We start from the raw sequence: 24,966 nt of genomic DNA on the forward strand, positions 1-24,966 counted from the left end.
GTGTAGTTGCAAGGTATGATGATGTCTGCTTACAGTGTTTTCCTCGAGTGCATTGCATAACTTGCTAGTCAATTGGTGTGTGGCAGTCCAAGCAGTAGGTCTTGAGTGGACGATGGGATTTATCACGGCAGAAGAAGCCGACTTGCTCATTGCGTACAGAGAGTGTAGGAAGAATGCAGTTCGTTCTTATACGGTATATGCGGCAAGATATCCCAATAAAGGTCAACTGTCTATGCAGTTATTTATCAATCTTTTCAATTAGTTACCTGGAAGTGGTAGTGTAAAACCTAGATAACGTAACAGATGGAAACAAATGATGACAGAAGAGGGGGGGGGGGGAATTAATGTTGTTGCTGCTGTTGCAGTTGGACCTCACGTTAGCTCCCGTGCTGTCATACGAATAACTGGTGGGAGCCAGGCAAGTGTCCTAAGCATTCACCATTGACATACGTGCAATCCCTATCACATATTCCTGTATCAAGAGCGGCTGGAAACGATTATGAGAATCGTGTTAACTTCCATACATGGGCATTAAGGCAGGATAATTCCATATGTTTCATGTTTAGTAATGAAATCATATTTACAAATCGTGACGAGGTAACCGCCGAAACATGCACTATTGGTCTGTCACAGACCCTGTTGGCTTCGTCAACTGGAACGTCAGCGTCCATGGAGTGTAGGCGTGTGGTGTGGGGTAGTGAACAGTCATTACAAATCATGACGAGGTATACCGCCGAAACATGCACTACTAGTCTGTTCACAAACCCTGTTGGCCTCGTCAGCTGGAACGTCAGTGGCCATGGAATGTAAGAGTGTGGTGTGGGATAGTGAACAATCAACTCATAGACACGTTTTTCATAGACGGAACACTGAATGTGCGTAAGTATCACAGCCTCCTAACAGACCATCTTCCATGTATGATGTAAGAGGTCTCTCTGCAAGCTAGAAGGAACCTGTGGTACCAACATTATGGCTGTCCAGCCTATAGTGCATGAGGTACTACAACATGTCTTCAAGAATTGTTCCAATTGTAGGATTGGACTCTGAGGACCTGTACTTTGGCCAGTGCGTTCCCCGGATTTTATGCATGTGAACTTCTTTTCTGTGGGGAAAGATGAAGCACGCAATCTACAAGGACATGCCAACTAACCCTGACACCTCGGACATCTCCGCTGAAATGCTATCACAGCTGCAGCAATCGTTCCATTCCAGACTGGAAGTATGTATTGCCGCTCCTGGTGATCATTTTGAACACAGCCTGTGATTGGCAGTAGTCTCGTTACTGGCCAAAATGAACATAACGAGTAACTGGTGTGTGCACTTGTGTTGTTATTTAGTGTGTGCTACCATAGGCATTGTATAAAAATCGGTGTGGGAGCTTTTCAAAATATGATATCTCGCAACGATTAGGGCTGACGTCCGGCAACGAACACCATTGACATTCTAATTTACCTTACTTTTAGTTTGTTACTGTCAATAGGCATTTTCCATTTAAAAAGTGCATGCTTGCGCAAAAATACGCTTTATAAGTATTATCACAGTCTGTTTATTGGGTAACCTTACGAGTCCCTGCCTACCAATCCATTGTGTGAAAACCGCACATCAATATCACTTTTTATCTCCGCAATATTTGCGGTGCAAATTGTGGTTGATTCACCCTGTATACTTGAATCAAACAGCTTTTCATAGAAGTAATAACAAATTCAAAGACATATATGTAAGAAGGTGGTACTTTATTCAACGAAGCCGTTTTTCTTAGCCACATTTGATCGCAACGCCTGACGAACTTGTAGGACAGCCAACGCTTATTGAACAAAAAAATTAAAAACGAAGAAACAAGATATACTGTTCCTCTGCTGATATACTGCTCGGTAAATTTTGTACTCCACACCTTTAGTGTTTAGAAAAGGCGCCACCATGAAGAGACTCTTTTGCTCTCAGTCCTAAGTAACTGTAACTTTTCATTTCTTTCAGCTCTGGAAATGTTTTTTAATGAGAGAAATGCCAAGCTGCCCTGCGATTATGGATCCATGTTAAAATGTAGGTCTCCTGACATCTATGTGGGTGTGTCAGCTGGAAGAAGGCATACGACTTTGAAGACAATGGCATACATCCTCTGGCAGGATGGCGCCTATAAAAGCACTGTGGTGTTCAACAGCCTTCACGTTGATGATTCCTTTGCCTTTTACCTTACCTTGTACAGAAACACCTCTATGTTCAAAAATCGTTACCGAAATCTGAACAAAGTTTTACCACTTAACATCACACAGTGTGTAATTCACCTTTAAGCGTATTATTTTAGACCATGAGTCGTCCAAATTTAAATTTTAATCATTTGTTCACTCCAGACAACATGGAAGGAGGAGAAGGAGGAGATGAGTGTTTAACGACCTGTCGACAATGAGGCCATTAGAGGCAGAACACAAGCTCGGATTAGGGAAGGAATGGGAAGGAAATCAGCTGGGCTCTTTCAAAGGAACCATCCCAGCATTTGCCTGTGGCCATTTAGGGAAATCACAGAAAATCTAAAGCAGGATGACCAGATGCGGGTTTGGAACCGTCATCCCCCCAAATGCGAGACCAGTGTACGAACCAGTGCGCCACCTCAGTCGGTAACATGGAGAGCACCACTCTCTTGTTCACTCCCTTCCACAAATATGGACAGCATTCTACAGTAAGTAATACATACAATGTTTCCGATATAAATTAACCGATTTTGCATTTACAGAGTGAAAACGTATTTTTGAAAACATTATGTTACACATATTTACACCTACAAAAGAAATGAAGGCTCAGTTTGCGCAAACGAAAATTCTGTGACATGTTCATAAGACCATCATTTAAATTATTTGGTGTGCTCTTTTACTCCGTGCTCATACAGCCTTGTACATTGGCACTCTACTTTCCAGGTCCATAGAGGTACACTGGCTCTCAATCGAATCCTCGCATATTAACGACGAGGCCTGGTGCACTGGCCAGCTTGGATGTTGATTTTCAGTGGTTTCCCACATCCGATTGAACGGTTCCAAATATATATGTCATATATGTAAGGCAGAGTATATGTGTGTATGGGTGTACATCCAGTGTCTACACCTAAACATCTGGGTCTAATGCAACCAAATTTGCCACAGAAATAGCAGGTCTCTTAAGTATCAGCACTGTGGGGATTATAACCTGGCAGTTCCAATAGAAGCAGAGAGAGGCAAAATCGTGTTTTTACAACCCTAGCGTAAATGCTGCAATGCACAGTATGTACATCATGTGAGACAGTATTGGGCTGCCAAATCAACCAGATTTGCAGGGCAGCCTGTATGTCAGGGGCAAACAACGAATTTCTGGGCCCTGACAATTATCATGCCCTCCATGACAGCCAAGTTGGGTGAGACTAGTGCCAGGGTGATTTATTGACCTGTTGTACAAGGAGGCCTATACATCAGGAGAAAATAAATGATTTTAAAGCCCCTGCATGACATGCATGTTGCAGGAGTAGTATCAGCCTGCTTTGTTCAAGTTTATCAAAGGGGCTACACATGACTGATTGTGACTGGGGACAGGCTGGATACTGATGGAGGAGGGGATGGACAGAGAGAGGAGAGGAGGAAATGGACAAAAGGGGGAAGGAGGTAGATATACATGAGGCAGGTGGAATGTGTAGAGAGGTAGTGGGCAGATGGAAAATGAAGAGTGGGCAGTGAAGGCGGAAAGAGAGATGGGGAGGAGGAGGATATGGTAAGAGGGAGGAGGCAGGAAATGTCATCAAAGACAAGGGATGTATGCAATGCACAAAAAGATGGGAGGAGGAGCTGAAGAGTGTGGAGGAGGATGTACACAGAGATGCGAAGATGTGGAGGACATACTGATGGAGTAATAGATGGGCACAGAGGTGAGGAGGAGGAATGAGTTCAGTATGTCATGAACACTTATGTGGGCAAAATTGCACGGAAATGGCTAGTGTGTGTATATCCTCCAATTGTACCCAGGTCCTACATCAGTCACACTATTCACAAACATTTCGAAATCCATTTTTGAACCTTCACATAGATTACATTAGATGCAGACAAATGAGGTACAGAAACATGGTCCTATGGTTTGGGTGATGGGGCAGAGGGTGAAGGAGGAAAAGTTGGTAACAATAAGGGCATCCAACCACCCTTTGCCACTCAAATTCCCAAACCTAGATTAACATTCTGACCTTGTGACAGTACAAGATAAGACCAAGAAAAGGAAATAAGTTTGTTCTTGTACTGACTACAAATTTCAGACTAATTAATACTGTAATAAAGTGACACTATATTTTTTGTGTAATTCACATTTTTATATTTTCGAACATTTGAATCAGATCGTCAGTCTTTCCACCACGTTGGAATAATATCAAAATCTGAGTGAATATTTATTCAGCTATTTGCTCGCAGCACTTCATAATAGATAACTGCATCATCTGAATAATGTTTAAAGTCGCTATTAATGTTCTCTGGGTTGCCATTAATGTTCCACATGTGTAATAACGTTCCACACACACTTCACTGGGACATGCAGAGAGTAGTTACTACATCTATGGATGACTCTTCATACAAGATTGCGTTTGTAACACATGGTGACGCTCTCCTTGGGGCGGTACAAAGCATTTAGGAAATGCCGAAATACTGCAGCCACTTGGTTACCTTACTCCATAGCTGTTGGGATATCATGAGAGAAGAGCACGAGTGGATTTTGCACGACAGGAAATTACTACAGCCATTTTGAGGTAGATCATTCTGTTTCAGATAGCTCATTCTAAGACTCCGTAACAGATGTACGCCCATGATACTGGATGGAGGCTTTGTGTATGACCTCAGCTATCCGTCTCGTAGGCTGGCTTGATCTGCGCAGTCTTACAGCCACTGAACGTGGTTTTTTTGTTACAGGATCCTACTGCAAAAAGGAAAAATATTTTGTATAGCATTTGTAAGCGATACCATTGGGTTTTGGTAGTTTGTTCAATGTCAGTGATTTCTGATTTATTTCACGATTGCAATACTAATATCGACGTGTATCGCTTTTCCTTTTAGTTTTACAAGCAGAAAACTTGAACAGTTAATTATGGATCTTCCTTTGTAAAGGAATATTTCGAAAGAGATATTTTGCTTGTGGTTCTTTGCTCTCAGCTGCGATTCCTCTGTCATTGACGAACGTCTGGACAGTACGTTGATGCTACTATTCATTATTTTATGAAGCCATGTTTGTGAGATGCGTTCCACACGTTATGAGCTACGTAGATATAAACGTACAGAGACGTTTCACCCGACAGACTACAGCCGTCACAAAACCTCAGAGAAACGCACATAGCTGTGTACCCATTCCTAATACGATGACATCCCACATTTTACCATCCGAGGCGCCATATTTTCGCCTTGTCACAGTACTAGCAGAATTTTAGTGTGATCCACCGCTGTACTGGACGAAGAGACGGTGTCAACCAGAGGCTCCTCTGTAAACAAGACACTACCACCACGTATCTGGGTCCTTTCACAACTGGCCAGGCAACACTTTCACCAAGCCACTCCATGGATTTGTGCCTGATAATAATACAAGCATGCATAACGTAACTCACATGTGTTATGTATATCATCGTGCTTCCAGGAAATTGCGCTACAGACTCATTCATTACGTCTACATTGACATTTTTACTCCACAAAGCGCCATATGGTTCGCACATATTGACGACGTATTGAGTTTCACATTGTTAAACTTAAAATTGTTGGAAGCCACAGAAGGTACTCCAAGACAGGAAGTCAGAGATAATGCAGATATCTGACAATAGAATTAACGTTTAGATTACGGTACAGCCCTGCGAACTGCAACGCTTTGGGTAGCTTTCCCAGAAATTTTTTATCAGAGAATTAACTGGTAACTTCATACAAAGCCTAGACGCGGTAGTAAGGTAATACATTACAAAATTGTCACGAAATGTCACGTATTATCACAGACAGCAAGTCTGATAGTTGCTCCTGAGAACAGCAACGTCAGTGGGTTTGCAGAGGTAGACTGAGATGCGAAATGGGTAAAACTGTCGGAACTGCGGTCCCCACACACGAGAGGACTTGAGATGGGGCCATGTGAAGTAGAACAGCTTTTCACTAGCCGTAATAGAAGGGGTAGCGCTCTTTAGCTTTTGTCTGAACGCTGTTTCTATCAAACTTTGAGTTTGTTAATGTAAAAGCCAGGAACATTTCCAGCTACGAGTGAGAGAAGGGTGAAAATCTGAAAGTGATTAGTCAAAGACACCTTGGAGGTAGAAAGGTGCATGTCAGATTGGCTGATGCCCGTAAAGTGATGGTGGATTGGTGAGCTGTCCACAATCCGCCACAATCCTTTAGAAACACAGGATTTTGTATACAAAGTAGTTTTCAGTGGGATCGTTGGGCCAGATATTATGTTTCGCTCATTGACAGCCTTAGGTTAGCTCTGACAAATATGTCTCCCTCACTTGCAGTGCTACTCTCAATAAGTGTACTTTACGATGTTGCTAGTGATTGCTACTTTCGTTAGGCATCACCTCAGGAACTCAGACACTGAATTCAGTTGTGGAACCAGTTGGATACTTTGATTTTCTTGTGCTCAGAATTAGCCTACAGTGGCAATTAAACTGAAATAAATAAATATGTTCATTCAGACACTGAGTTTCTTCAGTCTCTTGCTGTGAGTATTCTACTGAGTCCCAAAATCCACGCTTCTCATAGGTGTCCTGTGATGGTGTTGGGGTTCATCCAACCATTCAGTCTGCTGTCAGTGAGAATCCGTCATCCTGCATTTGATCCTAACTGCTCAGACGTTGCAGACTGCCATGTAATTCCCTTTCTTCCCTGTCTCCTATAATTGAACACACATGATATATGGTTGAGGATACTTTTGGAACCAATCTCTATCTCCCACCCCCACTGTTCCGTTCGCGAACAGTGTATTACCTTCAATTTCTTTGGTTTCGTAGTTGTGGTTATTTAGTAATTCTCATGTGGGAGGAAGTAATACACTGCGTGACACTTCCCAGAACTTACTCTCTCGAAGTTTCAGTTGTGCATCATTTCTCCATGATGCACAAATCTTGCCTTGTATGTCTGTTAGAGATTGTCTCTTGTCTTCACAATGCTCTCAAGCCAGCAAGACAATCCTTTTAAATGCACCGTTCTTCGTTATATCTTAAGTGTAAGAACAGAAAGAAAGCCAGTAGTCTGTGTGCCGACTCGCCACGCTGCCCAGCATAGCTATATGCACCTAAGGGTGCACACAGCTGATTAGCCTGTTAGTCAAAGGTACAGCAGTGCTATAATGGGTAAAACATCATGTGCAGTAGTCCTTCTTACACGATTTTACGGAAACTGTTCACGAAAAAAGATTTTTTTTGACATGTAGCGATATATGCCAGCTTCATGGTGGTCATGCTTAGTGTGATATTAGCAAGTAATACATTGCACATACTTCGAGAATGTATACGATGAGAAACAGAGCCGCTATGATTTTGCGTTTGGTGCGTATTACATTATATGCTGCTTAAATGAAATTTTAGCTAAGCTATTAGATTCACGGGTGCTTTATACTCCTCTTCAATATCGAGATAATGGAATTCGTGTAGCATGTTTACTTATGACCGAGAATGAAATATTCATAACATTCTTCATATCTCCTAAACTGTTCGAGATATCGAAACGCGATTTTGGCAAATGATATCACGCAACAAGGAGAGTATCTTGACATATGGTTAACCTACAGAACTTTCTTATCCGCATTTGTATATCCAAGGCTACAGTTTTTTTATTTATTTTAAAGGCAGCACTCTAATTTTTAAAATATCATTGACAACTAGTGCAAAGAGAATTGGCTAGGATGAAAATAAACATGAAATTTCTTTTCTTGTGTTACAGCAAGCAGACACAATGAGGTTTTCTGTAAGATATTAACGCTTCTGGTCCCCTATTGTTTGTTTAATGATACAAAGTGTTTCATGATTGTGGCTGCACGGGGTAGCCGCTTGGTCTCGGGCGCCTTGTCACGGTTCGCGCGGCTGCCCCCGTCGGAGGTTCGAGTCCTTCCTCGGACATGGGTGTGTGTATGTGTTGTCCTTAGCGTAAGGTAGCCTAAGTTAGGTTAATTGGTATGTAAAGTTTGGGACCGATGACCTGAGCAGTTTGGTCCCGCAGGATCTTACCACAGATTTCCTGTTTCTTCAAGATTCTGTCACAATATCTATTTCAAGGTGAGATTGTGGAATTTATTCTTTGTTTTGACATAAAGGCAAAATTTAATGTTGCAGTTACATAAATATGTGCTAACGTTTCACTTCAGATCACTCTGCATAGTTAATCATAATTATTTTACGATAGTTATTGTGTCCAGTGATTTTTCGTCGAAGGAATAATCGAACACTGGTGGATTTTTTCACATTTTTGGCCGTATATACGCACTGACAGAGAAGAAAGTCCCAGCACCAAGAAGGAGTTGTGCAAGATAAATAGAAGTTGGTAGGTGTGTCTCTACATCTGAAAGATGGCGCCTGTTCAAATTTGACGCCAGTCGCATAAAAGTGTCACTGATAGCGCCAGCATGAGGCTGCAGATCAGGTTTGCTTTAAATACGCGACGTAACGGCCGTGAGCGTTAGTTGCCTATGAGACTGGACGTATTGAGTTCATGTTTCTGAAGAATGCGTTTAAGGCGACGAAGATGCCATTCTTAAAATCCCACTTAGTTTGAACTAGGTCGTGTAATCGGGCTACGAGGAGCCGGAAGTTCCTTCCGCGATATGGCATTCAACGTTCTTGTGATTACACCTGCTATTAATGTACCAGCACTTCACATTTACAACGTCTTTTCCCGCGCTTGCATAAACCTGTAATCTAGCAACGGTAATCACTTGAACACGTTTCCTAGCCAAATGTGTTCCTGAAAGTACATTACTCGACATTAATTATTCCTTGGTATCGGGATTTTCTTTCCGCTAGTGTAAATACAGGGTGTTACAAAAAGGTACGGCCAGACTTTCAGGAAACATTCCTCACACACAAAGAAAGAAAATATGTTATGTGGACATGTGTCCGGAAACGCTTACTTTCCATGTTAGAGCTCATTTTATTACTTCTCTTCAAATCACATTAATCATGGAATGGAAACACACAGCAACAGAACGTACCAGCGTGACTTCAAACGCTTTGTTACAGGAAATGTTCAAAATGTCTTCCGTTAGCGAGGATACATGCATCCACCCTCCGTCGCATGGAATCCCTGATGCGCTGACGCAGCCCTGGAGAATGGCGTATTGTATCACAGCCGTCCACAATGCGAGCACGAAGAGTCTCTATATTTGATACCGGGGTTGCGTAGACAAGAGCTTTTAAATGCTCCCATAAATGAAAAAAATGGTTCAAATGGCTCTGACCACTATGGGACTGAACATCTGTGGTCATCAGTCCCCTAGAACTTAGAACTACTTAAACCTAACTAACCTAAGGACATCACACACATCCATGCCTGAGGCAGGATTGGAACCTGCGACCGTAGCAGCCGCGCGGTTCCGGACTGCGCGCCTAGAACCGCTAGACCAACACGGCCGGCCCATAAATGAAAGTCAAGAAGGTTGAGGTCAGGAGAGCGTGGAGGCCATGGAATTGGTCCGCCTCTACCAATCCATCGGTCACCGAATCTGTTGTTGAGAAGCGTACGAACACTTCGACTGAAATGTGCAGGAGCTCAATCTTGCATGAACCACATATTGTGTCGTACTTGTAAAGGCACATGTTCTAGCAGCACAGGTAGAGTATCCCGTATGAAATCATGATAACGTGCTCCATTGAGCGTAGGTGGAAGAACATGGGGCCCAATCAAGACATCACCAACAATGCCTGCCCAAACGTTCACAGAAAATCTCTGTTGATGACGTGCTTGCACAATTGCGTGCGGATTCTCGTCAGCCCACACTTGTTGATTGTGAAAATTTACAATTTGATCACGTTGGAATGAAGCCTCATCCGTAAAGAAAACGTTTGCACTGAAATGAGGATTGACACATTGTTGGATGAACCATTCACAGAAGTGTACCCGTGGAGGCCAATCAGCTGCTGATAGTGCCTCAACACGCTGTACATGGTACGGAAACAACTGGTTCTCCCGTAGCACTCTCCATACGGTGACGTGGTCAACGTTACCTTGTACAGCAGCAACTTTACTGACGCTGACATTAGGGTTATCGTCAACTGCACGAAGAATTGCCTCGTCCATTGCAGGTGTCCTCGTCGTTCTAGGGCTTCCCCAGTCGCGAGTCATAGGCTGGAATGTTCCGTCCTACCTAAGACGCCGATCAATTGCTTCGAACGTCTTTCTGTCGGGACACCCTCGTTCTGGAAATCTGTCTCGAAACAAACGTACCGCGCCACGGCTATTGCCCCGTGCTAATCCATACATCAAATGGGCATCTGCCAACTCCGCATTTGTAAACATTGCACTGACTGCAAAACCACGTTCGTGATGAACACTAACCTGTTGATGCTACGTACTGATGTGTTTGATGCTAGTACTGTAGAGCAATGAGCCGCATGTCAACACAAGCACCGAAGTCAACATTACCTTCCTTCAATTGGGCCAACTGGCGGTGAGTCGAGGAAGTACAGTACATACTGACGAAAACTAAAATGAGCTCTAACGTGGAAGTTAAGCGTTTCCGGACACATGTCCATATAACATATTTTCTTTATTTGTGTGTGAGGAATGTTTCCTAAAAGTTTGACCGTACCTTTTTGTAACACCCTGTATATATTGCAGACTAACTGTCATAGCCCACTTCCTTGGGGCGCTCAGATTACTTTAGCATCTGCAGATTTTATTGCGTTCAGAACGACGTATTTAGAGCTACCTACAATTAAGTCCCAAATCTAATCCACACAAGCAGGGTAATTCCACTCACACAGATTTTGCAACCACCACAAGTAATGTCGTGCTGCCGTCTCGTATACGTCGCTTGTTTCCATGCTGTCCCAGTAAAGCTCTGTCCGTCCAGGGTCACACTGACTGTACGGACTTGTGTGGTACAATCTGTTATTCTTCTCTTGTTTAGCGCGACGCAGTTCACACCTTACTTTACTGTGGAATCTGTCAGTTTCTCCACTGAAACAGATCTAACTATAACTAAGAACAGGTTGTGAGAAAGATAGGAACTCGTAGCGCAACTTAACGAAAATGAAGTCAATGCCTTTCCGTGGTCAGATGAAAAAAATTTGTATTTTGGAGGCAGTTGTACTCATAATTATTTGCAAGCCAAAATGCGAATTAATGAAGTAGAAGATTAAGGTGGTAGCATGTTAATGTAGAATTTTACAAACTCTCATTTCATTCATGGAAAGTGCAATCCAGTTTCTTTAGTTGAAGAGATTTTGTAGTAGTCTTAGTCTTGAAATTGCAGCATTACGCACAAACGTTTTTACACAAAACCCTTTGGTGTACGTAAAAAAACCTCGAGGAATATCTTTAATCCGGTAAATGGGTAGGAAATGTAATTTTGCCGTGATTGTCAGTCGTCTTTTACGGGAACACCCAATTTTTTGCTTACATCGGACCCATTACAGTCTGAATCAGTGACTGAAGATATCGGACGAACATTAGAAAAGAAATAAGACTGATCTCTACAGTGTTTTCTTTCTACTATTTTTACGAACACTGCTACTGAAAACTTAAGGACGAAATGAACTTTCGGATGATGTTTCACTCCCTAATAATACAGTCCAATGAAACTTAGACCGTACATAGAAAGAACTGCTACAACTTAGTTCGGAAGGCCCCAAAAGAAATACGTAGTGAGATATCAGAAATGACAGTTTTATTCAAAAATGATAACTATACTGAAGTCACCACGATTCGTGGCGGTTCCATGTATACTACAAATGGCAGGACAGAGTTCTCGAGTTCTTAATAGGATCCGTTATCGCCACGCACGACAGAGCGTGCTGTACACCTGCTCCCATTCTGATCACAATGTTGGCATGCGTGGGGTCCTACCCACTCGTCGCGTATAAGATGTCTAAGAGATGCTGCGTTCTCGGAATACTATGCAACAATTCAAGCAAATAACATTAGTAGCTTTATTTCAATAAAGCAGATAGACAATACTTTACTTTGAATTAACAATGGTGTCGCAAGCGAAGGGTGACATGCTAACAAGTCAGAGTATACAAGCTGTATACAAGGTCCATGTAAGCAATTGATATGGATCACTACTGACTGACATCGTAGCACTCTATGCTGGGCCGTGCTAATGCTGTCCTAATACTGTACCAATAATGAGCGGCCGAGGCTGGCAGAAGCGGCGCTTATATTCTTCTCTTGTAGAGGCCACCCCTGTTGTGGTGCGGTCCTGATCAGCGCACCATTGGCCGACGTCGTTTCACCGCCTTCTCTTCTCTTGGGTTCTTGATTACGTTCCGGCGCTTGTGGTTACACCAGAACAGTATGGAATTCTTACGATAGTGCCTTTCATTCCTCCACTAGTGTTGTTGACAGTTTCTGGATAGTAATTGGCCATGTGGAAGTGATTCAGTGTGTCTCCCCAACGGATCCCATACATGCTCCATAGGACACACGTAAGGGCAAGGGGCTGGCCGTTCCATTTGCCAAATATCCCCTTGTTCCAAGGGTACTTGTGCTATTCAATGCATTCGCGCATTGTTATTCGTACAAATGAAGTCAGGGCCGAATGCACCTCTGAAAACGCTCAGTCCGGAACCGCACGACTGCTACGGTCGCAGGTTCGAATCCTGCCTCGGACATGGATGTGTGTGATGTCCTTAGGTTAGTTAGGTTTAAGTAGTTCTAAGTTCTAGGGGACTGATGACCACAAATGTTAAGTCCCATAGTGCTCAGAGCCATTTGAACCTCTGAAAGGAGGCACATGACGAAGGCGCACAGTGTAGCAATAACGGCGACTGGTGAGTCTTCTGCGTTAAAGGGTTTGAAAGTAAGTAACTCATGATCATGAAAACGATCATGGTGGGAAGTGGTGGACGTACCCTAACACAGTGAGAGCTGGGAATGCATAATGCACCGAGGGAGAACGTCGAACACGATCATTTATTTGCACCATGTCTTATGGTGTGGGTAGGCATAAGGTTACATCGGCATACGGACCTGCAACTCTTTGAACACACTCCACTCACCTGTCAACACTATTGTGCAGCTGCACACGCTTCGTATGTGCGTCTTTTCATGGGTACATCTTCATGGAAGAGAATGCGTGCCTGCTTCGGCCAGCGCATCTGGAGGAGCTCTCTGAACGAGAGGATAATCGGCGAATGGACCGGCCCACCCGTTCACTAGACTTAGATTTCATCGAGAGGGGAAATGTGTTGCAGCGCGTCCAAACGCAGCAAAAAAGATCCAACACTTGCCAACCGCGGTAGTAGAGGAACGGAATGCCCCACCGCAAGAACTGCTTTAAAAACCTTTAGGCACCAATAGGATACGTTGCACAGTATGCACATCTATACGTGTTTATAACACCCCCTATTAAAAACTAAGTCCCCTCTTTTGTACTGTGCAGGGGACCATTATAAATAGCCGTGTATTTAGTGTAATTATTGTCTTCGAATAAAAGTGTCATTGCTGTTCGTCTCACGGCGTATTTCTTTCAGTTGCTTTCTCTACTATACAGTACCAGTTCTTCCTACATATGGTCGATGCTTCATCGAGCTTTGTTACTTTGCAGTGACACACCATGTGATACTTACTTTCGTCATTAAATTTTCCACAACAGTGTATGTCATTCTGACAGCATTCTTAGTAGAAACATGTATGTAGATTCTTTGAACAAACGGAAGTTATTATACAGCGACGAATTGCAGCACACTGTATCATCATCCAGTTGTCAGTTTTCACAATATATTATAAATCAATTACTATTCGGGTCCCCAAACATAAAGAAAAAACAAACTGTGTATGATAAAAAAGTGGTATTCATTTATTCATGGGGCAGTCTGGCGCATTTGATCGATACAAGTAAATCTTTAATTTTGCATCCCTTTGTCTGCTTGTAACTCCTATCATTTGTTAGTGTTACGTTGTCACAGCAACGTACCATAAACAAGAAATGATTGAAAGCAGTCGATCAGTGACTGAGTTGAGTTTTAGTATTTTGTAATGGTGTAGGGAAAGAGTATAAAGTCTAGTTAATAGCCATCATAGTCTGTTTCCGACTGAAGCAGTGCTGAACAGCCACAAAACAACGTAAAGTTATACTGAAACATTTTGTTACAAACCTACTGACACGTTCGGTGAATCCACTGGAACATCTGTGAAGACTTGTCTGGCTACGAATTTCTCGATGAGACACATAGATCAGTCTCAAACTGTGTTCCGTACTTTTGTTTTAAAAGGATGTATTGGGGGTGTGGAATGGATCAGTGCATACACTATCTGCTCAAAAGTATAGGAACACCTTTTGGTGGAAACTAATATACATAAGAGGAGGAGGTGTAGTTGTGATGAAGAGCAAAATGAAGTTTAGGAGACTAGTCAGGAAACATCAGTGCGCAATAACTGGGATATGAAAGTACTGAGAAATGAACAGATACGCTTGAAGTAATCTGTGGCTATAGATACTGCGATAATGAATAGATCAGTACGCAGTTCAGTTGACAAGGAATGGACATCTCTAAAAACGGCACTCACAGAAATTGGGAAGAAAAACGTGGGTACAATGAAAGTAACTGCAAAGAAACGATGGGAAACATAAGAAATACTTCACTTGAACAACGAAAGAAGGAAGTACAAAAACAGGCAGAGAAATTCAAGAATACAGAAATACAAATCACTGAGGAATGGAATAAATAAGATGTACAGGAAGCTAAGGCGAAATGGCTACATGAAAAATGTGAAGGAACCGAAAAAGAAATGATTGTCAGAAGGACTGACTCAGCCTACGGAAAAGCCAGAACAACCATTGGCGAAATTAAAAGCAATGGCGGTAACGTTAGGAGTAGGACGGGAATTCCACTGTTTAATGCGAGGGAGAGAGTTGATGGGTGGAAAGAGTACAGTGAAGGCCTTTATGAGAGGGAGGTCTTCTGTAACGACAAGATGAAGGAAGAAACAGGAGTCGACAGGGAAGAGATAGTAGACCAAGCATTAGAATCAGAATTTAAAAGAGCTGTGGACGACTTAAGATCAAATAAGACTGAAAGGATATTTAACATTCCATCGGAATTTCTAAAATCATTGGGGGAAGTGGTAACAAAAAGACGATTCAAGTTAGTGTATGGAATGTATAAGACTGGCGAGATACCATCAAACATTTGGAAAAATATCATGGACAAAGTTACGAAGATAGCAAGAGCCACCAAGTACGAGAAAGAATTATGGCGCAGTCATCTTAATAGCGTATGCATCCAAGTTACTGACCAGAATAACATACAACAGAAAAGAAAACAAAACTGGAGATATATTAGATGACGATCAATTTGGATTTAGGTAAGGTAAAGTTAACAGAGAGGCAGTTCTGACATTGCGGTTGATAATGGAATCAAGATTGAAGAAAAATCAAGACACATTCAAATGATTTGTTGATCTAGAAAAACTGTTTCACAATGTCCAGCGGTGCAAGATGTTCGAAATTATCAGAGAAAAATGAAGTAATCTACAGGGAAAGGCGAGAAATATACATATGTTCAAGAAGCAGGAGTGAAAAATACGACTGGACGACCAAGAACGAAATGCTCGGATTAAATAAGAGTGCAAGACACTGGAAAGTAGTCCTTCGGTCCTATTGTGCAGTCTGTTCGCCGAAAAAGCAACGACGGAAATGAAAGAAAGTTTCAAAGTGGGATTCAAATTCAAGGTGATAGAGTATCAGTGATAATATTCGCTGACTACATTGCTGTCCTCAGTGAAAGTGAAGAAGAATTACGAAATCTGTTAAATGGAATGAACAGTCTAAGAGTACACAGTATCGACTGAGAGTAAAGCGAAGAAAGAAAGAAGTAATGAGAAGTAGCAGAAATGAGAAATGCGAGAAACTTAACATTATGATTGATGATCACGATGTAGGTGAAGTTAATGAATTCTGCTAATTAGGCAGCAAACTAATCCATGATGGACGGAGCAAAGAGGACAAAAAAGGTGACTAGCATTCCAGAAAGGACATTCCTGGCCAAGAGAAGTCTTGTAGTATGAAAGATATCCCTTATATACACTACTGGCCATTAAAATTGCTAGACCAAGAAGAAATGCAGATGATAAACGGGTAGTCATTGGACAAATATATTATACTAGAACTGACATGTGATTACATTTTCACGCAGTTTGGGTGCATAGACCCTGAGAAATCAGTACCCAGAACAACCACCTCTGGCCGTAATAAAAGCCTTGATACGCCTGGCTATTAATTGAAACAGAGCTTGGATAGCGTGTACAGGTACTGCTGCCCATGCAGCTTCAACACGGTACCACAGTTCATCAAGAGTTGTGACTGGCGTATTGTGACGAGCCAGTTGCTCGGCCACCATTGACCAGACGTTTTCAGTTGGTGCGAGATCTGGAGAATGTGCTGGCCAGGGCAGCAGTCGAACGTTTTCTGTATCCAGAAAGGCCCCTAAAGGACCTGCAACATGCGGTCGTGCATTATCCTGCTGAAATGTAGGGTTTCGCAGGGATCGAATGAAGGTTAGAGCCACGAGTCGTAACACATCTTAAATGTAACGTCCACTGTTCAAAGTGCCGTCAATGCAAACAAGAGGTGACCGAGACGTGTAACCAATGGCACCCCATACAATCACGCCCGGTGATAAGCCAGTATGGCCATGACGAATACACGCTTCCAATGTGCGTTCACCGTGATGTCGCCAAACACGGATGCGACCATCACAATGCTGTAAACAGAACCTGGATTCATCCGAAAAAATGACGTGTTGCCATTGGTGCACCCAGGTTCGTCGTTGAGTACACCATCGCAGGCGCTCCTGTCTGTGATGGAACGTCAAGGGTAACCGCAGCCATAGTCTCCGAGCTGATAGTCCATGCTGCTGCAAACGTCGTCGAATTGTTCGTGCAGATGGTTGTTGTCTTGCAAACGTACCCATCTGTTGACTCAGGGATCGAGTCGTGGCTGCACGATCCGTTACAGCCATGCGGATGTGATGCCTTTTATCTCGACTAATAGTGATACGAGGCCGTTGAGATCCAGCGCGGCGTTCCGTATTACCCTCCTGAACCCACCGATACCATATTCTACTAACAGTCATTGGATCTCGACCAACGCGAGCAGCAATGTCGCGATGCGATAAACCGAAATCGCGATAGGTTACAATCCGACATTTATCAAAGTCGGAAACGTGATGGTACGCATTTCTCCTCGTTACACGAGGCATCAAAACAACGTTTCACCAGACAACGCCGGTCAACTGCTGTTTGTGTATGAGATATCGATTGGAAACTTTCCTCATGTCAGCAAGTTGTAGACGTCGCCACCGGCGCCAACCTCGTGTGAATGCTCTGAAAAGCTAATCATTTGCATATCACAGCATCTTCTTCCTAACGATTAAATTTCGCGTCTGTAGCACCTCATCTTCGTGGTGTAGAAATTTTAATGGCCAGTAGTGTATTTGGGGAAGAAGTTTGTGAGAATGTAGGTGTGGCGCACAACAAGGTTCGGTAGTGAAACATGAACAGTGGGGAAACGGGAATAGAAGAGAATAGCAGCATTTGAGATGTGGTGCTACAGAGGAATGTTGAAAATTAGGTGGACTGATGAAGTAAGGAATGAGGAGGTTGCCCACAGAATCGGCGAGGAAAGGAATATATGGAAAACACCGACAAGAGGAACGGATCGAATGATAGGACATATGTGAATACATCAGCGAATAAGTTCCATGGTGCTAGAGAGAGCTGTAGAGTACAAAGCTGAGGAGGTATGTGGCAAGTGCTATTCTGAGATGTAAGTCCACCCTCCACCTTTACGGCGACTTCAGTTCTGCTGGGGATTTCATGTTGAATAAAAGCACTGCTTCAGTTGTATGGTTTCTTTGTTTTAAAAGCATTTCCGGTTTCGTAATGTTAGCTACATCATCAGGTGAAGTTAATTTTACTACATTCTTGGAATCGGGGTAAAAGTTTAATAGCAAATGTATTCCAGCATAATGCATATTTTCGATCAAGAAGAAGTTTTGTAGCTGTGAATGTCCGTTAAATAAACTTTTGTGGTCCAACTGGGTGCGCTTTCAATGATGTGTCTGAATGTCAGTGGAGGAATATCAGCAAATTTTTCATGACCCGAAACCAAAGAAGCTAGTGATATTGGCTGTTGCGTTCTGCAGCGAAGTCGAGTCCTTACTCGCCCCAGACGTGTTCTGTTTGCTTTGAGTTGGGTCTCAAGGCTGACCAGTCCATTTCAGGAATGTTACTGTCCACAAACTATTGATTCATAAATGCTGCTTTATGATACGTTGCCTTTCTTATACAAACCGTCATCGTCTCGAAACTGTTCCTCTACTGTATACAGTACACAGTGCTGTAAAATGCTTTATACCTTTCCGAATTTAGCATTTTCTTAACAGCTATAACGGGACTACACATAAACCTAAAAAACAACCCATATACCCTAACATCATCTCCCCTATACTTCACTGCTTGCACTGCACATAAAGATAGGTAGCCTTCTCCATGCATTTGCGAAACACAAACCTTTCCGTCAGATTGCCACAAGGTATAGCGTGGTTGGGCACTCCAAATCACTCATTTCCAGGAATCCACTGTGCAGCTGCGTTGCTTTTTACACCACCTAAAGTGTCGTTTAGCAGTAACTGCAGAAAATGTTGCTTATGAGGACCTTGTCGACCATTACATCCCATTCTATTTAACTCCCTATGTGCACTCTTTCAGCTGCTGTTATCACTTCGGAACTTATAAGGGATAAGTCCACTCCCTTCATGCTATTTTCTTACAACCACCCTCCAGAAAAGTTATCGCGCTGAAGTCATTCTCGGGATCGAGAGCTGGCTGAAACCTGCAGTGGAAAACTCCGAGATGTTTAGTGAGCCGTGGAACTTATATCGGAAAGACAGTTTAGAGAGCATTAGAGGGGGAGTGTTCATTGCAGCAGACAAAAATTTGTCGCTATTGAGGTCTGACAGTGAAGTCATCTGGTCGTGTATGTGAAACTAAGTTAATTGCTCGATATATTTACCGGCCACCCGATTCTGCTGTGACAGTTCTACAGTCATTCGGAGAGAGTCTACGGTCAAAAGCACGCAAATACCCAACTCATGCAATACTAATTGGAGGCGACTTTAACTTGCCGAGTATATACTGGGATGTCTATGGATACAGTGAGGGGGTACAGTCAAATACTCATGCGAAATACTTCTGAAAAGGTTTCCTGAAAATTGTCTTGAGCAGCTAGCTCGGCAGCCCACACGCAATGGAAATATCTTAGACCTTGTAGCTGCAAATACTCTGGACCTTATCGAATATGTCAGTACAGAAACGGGGATTAGAGATCGTGATGTCATTATAGCAACCACGATTACAAAGGTTAATAAATCAGTCAAGAAGTCTAGGAGAGTGTTTCTGTTACATAGAGCTGATAAGCAGTTGTTAACATCTCACTTTGATAATGGGTTGGCATCACTCATTTCCAGTACATCTACATCTACATGGATACTCTGAAAATCACATTTATGTGCCTGGCAGAGGGTTCATCGAACCACCTTCACAATTCTCTATTATTCCAATCTCGTATAGCGCGCGGAAAGAATGAACACCTATATCTTTGCCTGGGAGAGGGTTCGTCGAACCACCTTCACAATTCTCTCTTATTCCAATCTCGTATAGCACGCGGAAAGAATGAACACCTATATCATTCCGTATGAGCTCTGATTTCCCTTATTTTATCTTGGTGATCGTTCCTCCCTATGTAGGTCGGTGTCAACAAAATATTTTTGCATTCGGAGGAGAAAGTTCGTGATTGTAATTTTGTGAGAAGATTCCGTCGCAACGAAAAACGCCTTTCTTTCAATGATGTTCAGCCCAAATCCTGTATCATTTCACTGACACTCTCTCCCATATTTCGCGATAGTACAAAACGTGCTGCCTTTCTTTGAACTTTTTCGATGTACTCCGTCAGTCCTATCTGGTAAGGATCCCACACCGCGCAGCAGCGTAGTGTAGGCAGTCTCGTTAGTAGACTTGTTACATTTTCTAAGTGTTTTGCGAATGAAACGCAGTCCTTGGTTAGCCATCCCCACAACATTATCTACGTGTTCCTTCCAATTTAAGTTGTTCGTAATTGTAATACCTAGGTATTTAGTTGAATTTACGGCATTTAGATGAGACTGATTTATCGTGTAACCGAAGTTTAACGTGTTCCTTTTAGCACTCATGTGGATGACCTCACACTTTTCGTTATTTGGGGTCAACTGCCACTTTTCGCACCATTCAAATATCTTTTCTAAATCGTTTTGCAGTTTGTTTTGGTCTTCCGATGACTTTGTTAGTAGATAAACGACAGTGTCATCTGCAAACAACCGAAGACGGCTGCTCAGATTGTCTCCAACATCGTTAACATAGATAAGGAACATCATGGTAACTCTGCTTAGGCTGCACTGTCTTCGATAGTAAGATGGATGCATAGAGGAATTATGGGCAAAGTTTAAGTAGATTGAAAATCGTGATCTGGAGAGTTACGTGCCTAGCAATTGGACAAAAGATGAAAAAGCCCCACCATGGATTATTAACGAAATTCGGCTGATGCTGAGGAAGCAGAGGTTGTTGCACTGTAGGTTCAAAAGGGAATGCATAAATGACCAAGTGAAGGTCAGTGGAGATTCGTTCATCTGTGGAAAGATCTATGCACGAAGCATAACACTACCACCGTCACATTTTAGCAAAAGAGCTAGCAGAGAAGCCGAGAAAATAATGATCTTATGTAAAACCGCTAAGTGGATCGACGACTTCCATTCAGTCCCTTGTTGGCCAGTCTGGTGTGGCAATTGATGACAACAAAATTAAAGCCGAAATTTTCAATTTCATGTTCAAGAAATCGTTCACAGAGGAGAATCGCACAACCATACCGTCATATGACCATCGGATGGACTCCTATCTGGACGACATACTGATAAACGTACCTGGGGTAAAGAAGCAACTGAATCATTTGAAAGCAAATAAATCACCAGGTCCGAATGGAATCCCAGTTAGATTTAACAAAGAGTACTCTACGGCATTGGCCCCTTACCTAGCCTGCATTTATTTCTGAATCTCTCTCCCAGCACAAAGTCCCGAGCGACTGAAATAAAGCGCAGGTGACTCCCGTATTCAAGAAAGGTAAAATAATGGAGCCGCAAAATTACAGACCAATATCCCTAAACTCTGTTTGCTGCAGAATCCATGGAAATATTCTCAGTTCGATCTTGAGACTGAGAGGCATATGTCCACGAATCAGCATGGTTTTATAAAGAATCACTCGTGCGAAATTCAGCCTGCCCTTCTCTCACATGATGTATTGAGAACTATGGACGAAGGGCAACATGCAGATTCCATATTTCCAGACTTCCGGAAAGAGTTTGACACGGTATCCATTGCTGGCTGTTAAGGAAAGTACGAGCATATGGAATAAGTTCACAGATACGTAAGTGCTCTAAGACTTCTTAAGTAATAGATGCCAGTACGTTGTCCTCGACGGCGAGTGTTCATCAGAGAAGGGCTATCGTCAGGAGTGTCCCAGGGAAATACGATAGGACCGCTATTGTTCTCGAGATACGTAAATGATTTAGCGGACAGGGTGGGCGACAATCTGTGGTTGTTTGCTGATGATGCCATGGTATACGGTAAGGCAACGAAGTTGAGTGACTGTAGGAAGATACAAAACGACTTAGACAAAATGTCCAGTTGGTGTGATGAATGGTAGCTAACCCTAAATGCAGAAAAATGTAAGTTAATGCTGATGAGTAGGAAGATCAAACCTCAAATATTTGGATACAGTATTACTAGTGTCCTGCTTGACACAGCCAGTCTTTTAAATATCTGGGCGTAACGTTGCAGAGCAATATGAGGTGGAACGAGCATGTGAGAACTGCGGTAGGGAAGACAAATGGTCGGTCTCGCTGTATTAGGAGAATTTTAGGACAGAGTGGTTCACCCGTAAAGAAGACGGCATATAGGACGCTGGTGCAACGTATTCTTGAGTCTGCTGGAGTGTTTGGGATCCATACCAGGTAGTATTGAAGGAAGACATCGAACCAATTCAGAGGCGGGCTGCAAGATTTGTTACTGGTAGATTCGAACAACATGTAAATGTTACGGAAATGCTTCGGGAATTCAGATGGGAATTCCTGGAGGGAAGGAGACATTCTTTTCGAGAAACGCTACTGAGGAAATTTAGTGAACCGGCATTTGAAGCTGACACTGCTGCGAACATACATTGAGGGTAAGAACCACGAAGATCAGAAACGAGAAATTAGGGCTCATTCTGAGGCGTACAAATAGTCGTTTTTCCCTCGCTCTATTTGAGAGTGGAACAGGAGGGGAAAAGACAAGTAGTGGTACAGGGTACCCTCCGCCACGCACTGTACGGTGGCTTGTTGGCTTGCGGAAGTATCTATGCAGATGTAGATGTAGATAATGTAGATAATGCTCTCCCTGTCCGTAAGTGCAAGAGGTGTCCCTGTTTTTGGTTTAGCTGTGGCTACTCCTTTACGTTTTCATTTCACACTCACATCACCAACAGCTATTATGAGCAGCTGACGGATTTGGTATTGATGTGACATCTACTGACCGGTCCACGTTTGAAGTGACTAAGCTCTCCTGACTAGAGACGGACGATACTCTCCTGAACTGGTGCAACGAGCTAGAGCGTTTCAGGAAGTGTGTGACTGCTGACTCTGTAAATAGGAGCCGTTGCTCTTCGGACCCGAAAAGTCTCTCCAGTGACATCAGTATGCGGAACGAACAGTCTAGGACAGGTTGCTGCAACGGCGTCCCAGCCAGCATGCTAAATTAGTCATCATGACACAGACTATGCCGAAAAAAAGCAGGCTACGGAGGAGGATCATCTCAAAATTTGGAGTTCAACATAATCTTTCTCGCTTATGGGAGATTTCCAATGTTTTGGCAACTTCTGTATTCCAGGTAGGGCACATTCATTGTTGAGCTATCTGACTACTTGAGTCACCAAACTAAAACTTTAGCTGCAGAGTTGTTTTTCGATTTGGGGAACAATTCGAAGTCCGATCGGCTCATGAAAGAGCTGTTCGGTGGATGGGAAAGTATTTCCCATCCATATTTTTCAAATGTTTCTCTCGCTGGTAAGGCAATATTGCATATTGTGCAAAATGACGACACCGGCTGCAAGCATGTCATGCCTTCTATGACGAATTTTTGGGAGCAAAACATTTTGTAGAAACAGTCTGTAGTACGCGCTTGTTACAGGCGTCCCCTACGGCACCCTTTTTGTAGCTATGTCTCCATTCATGTTATATGCATAGACCGTCATCATTTTCACGTGTGATTGTTAGCGGCGGAATCTTTCCCGTTGTGGCGACTGAGCCTTCAGTCCTGACTCAAATGCTCGTACACAGGTTACATGAAGAGCAATAGTCCTCTCCAGAACCCATTCTTCTGTACGTTAACGTTGAAGCAATTCTTCTGCGATTCTTTTGTGACCTACCTTCTGCTCTTCACTTATGTAATGCGAGCCCAGCTGGCAGCAACATTTCTCATCTTTAACTTTTCGGATATGCTTCTGCAAATTGAAGTAATAGACATTCTGGCCTAATACACAATTCACTCACACGTTTTTCGTTGATCCTCTCTTCAAATTCCATTTACAGTGACATGAAACGTCTACTGTGTTGAAATTGATAACCTTCCACTTCTTGAATTATCCTCAGTGCTTAGCCGACTTTCATGGAAATTAGCAGCCCACCGTGATACTATGTAACGATGCACTACGCAACTCCCACAAACTTCTCTCAAAGCGTTGTATATTTCTGTTGGGTTCTTTCCACGTGTTGATTCTGTTTTGATGTAGGAACGCTGCTCACTACGTATAATTCGACCGGACTCGGTTTCAGCTTCCATTTTAAAACTGAATTACTCACCACACAGCCACGTGAACCAGTGAACTCGTATACGAACATCGCGCCTAATGTCTCGCTCACAAGTGAAATAAGTTTCAGCATGATCATGCAACCGTAACGGTCATGCGTGCACAGTGTACAGGACTTTTGAAACGACCCTCGTACAATGTGTGACGTTACTGATGGGAACAGCTTTTGTCAACAACGAAAAGAATGGAGAGCAAAGAAAGATCTTCCTCAGAAAACTGCATTAACGCAGAAAACACTTTGTCATTCGTCGTATCTTACGAGAAATGGAGGAAACTCCATGCTGAACATCGAAATTATATACTTCATCAGTATGAGCAACAGCTGCTTACAACTCTGGTGATTTAGCGACAATTACAGGTGATGGAAACGTTAGCACATAAAATATACTTACCTTTTATGCGATTCCGCAGGAGAACCGATGTCTGACGCTTTCCACTTGTTCAGTTCTCTTATTAACAGTCACGAACGTTCTTCCACTTCTTCTGTAAATGTGTAGCAGCAATAGAACAAACATCTTATTTCAAACACCGTTTCACATGCTGTACATTTACAGACCTGCATTATTTCTTTAAATGTACTTTTACTATATCAAAAACTGCGCGAGACACTTCTCTGGAAATATCGAATAACCTACATAGAATGTGCATATCATCCGCATCGGAAGAAGGTTAGATTAATATAGTAGAAAATCTTAAATTGCACGCTGATTTTCCTAACTGTCTTGGTGCTGCTGACGGGAAACAAGTAAGAATTGTTAAACCTGAATAGAGTGCGTGTTTATACAGCTGCAAAGTAAAGACACCTTTTATCAATGGTGTTACTAACAAACTGTGACTCTTTACATTCACAGACGTAGCTTC

This window comes from Schistocerca piceifrons, chromosome 7, assembly GCF_021461385.2.
Source record: "Schistocerca piceifrons isolate TAMUIC-IGC-003096 chromosome 7, iqSchPice1.1, whole genome shotgun sequence".
NCBI lineage: Eukaryota > Metazoa > Arthropoda > Insecta > Orthoptera > Acrididae > Schistocerca > Schistocerca piceifrons.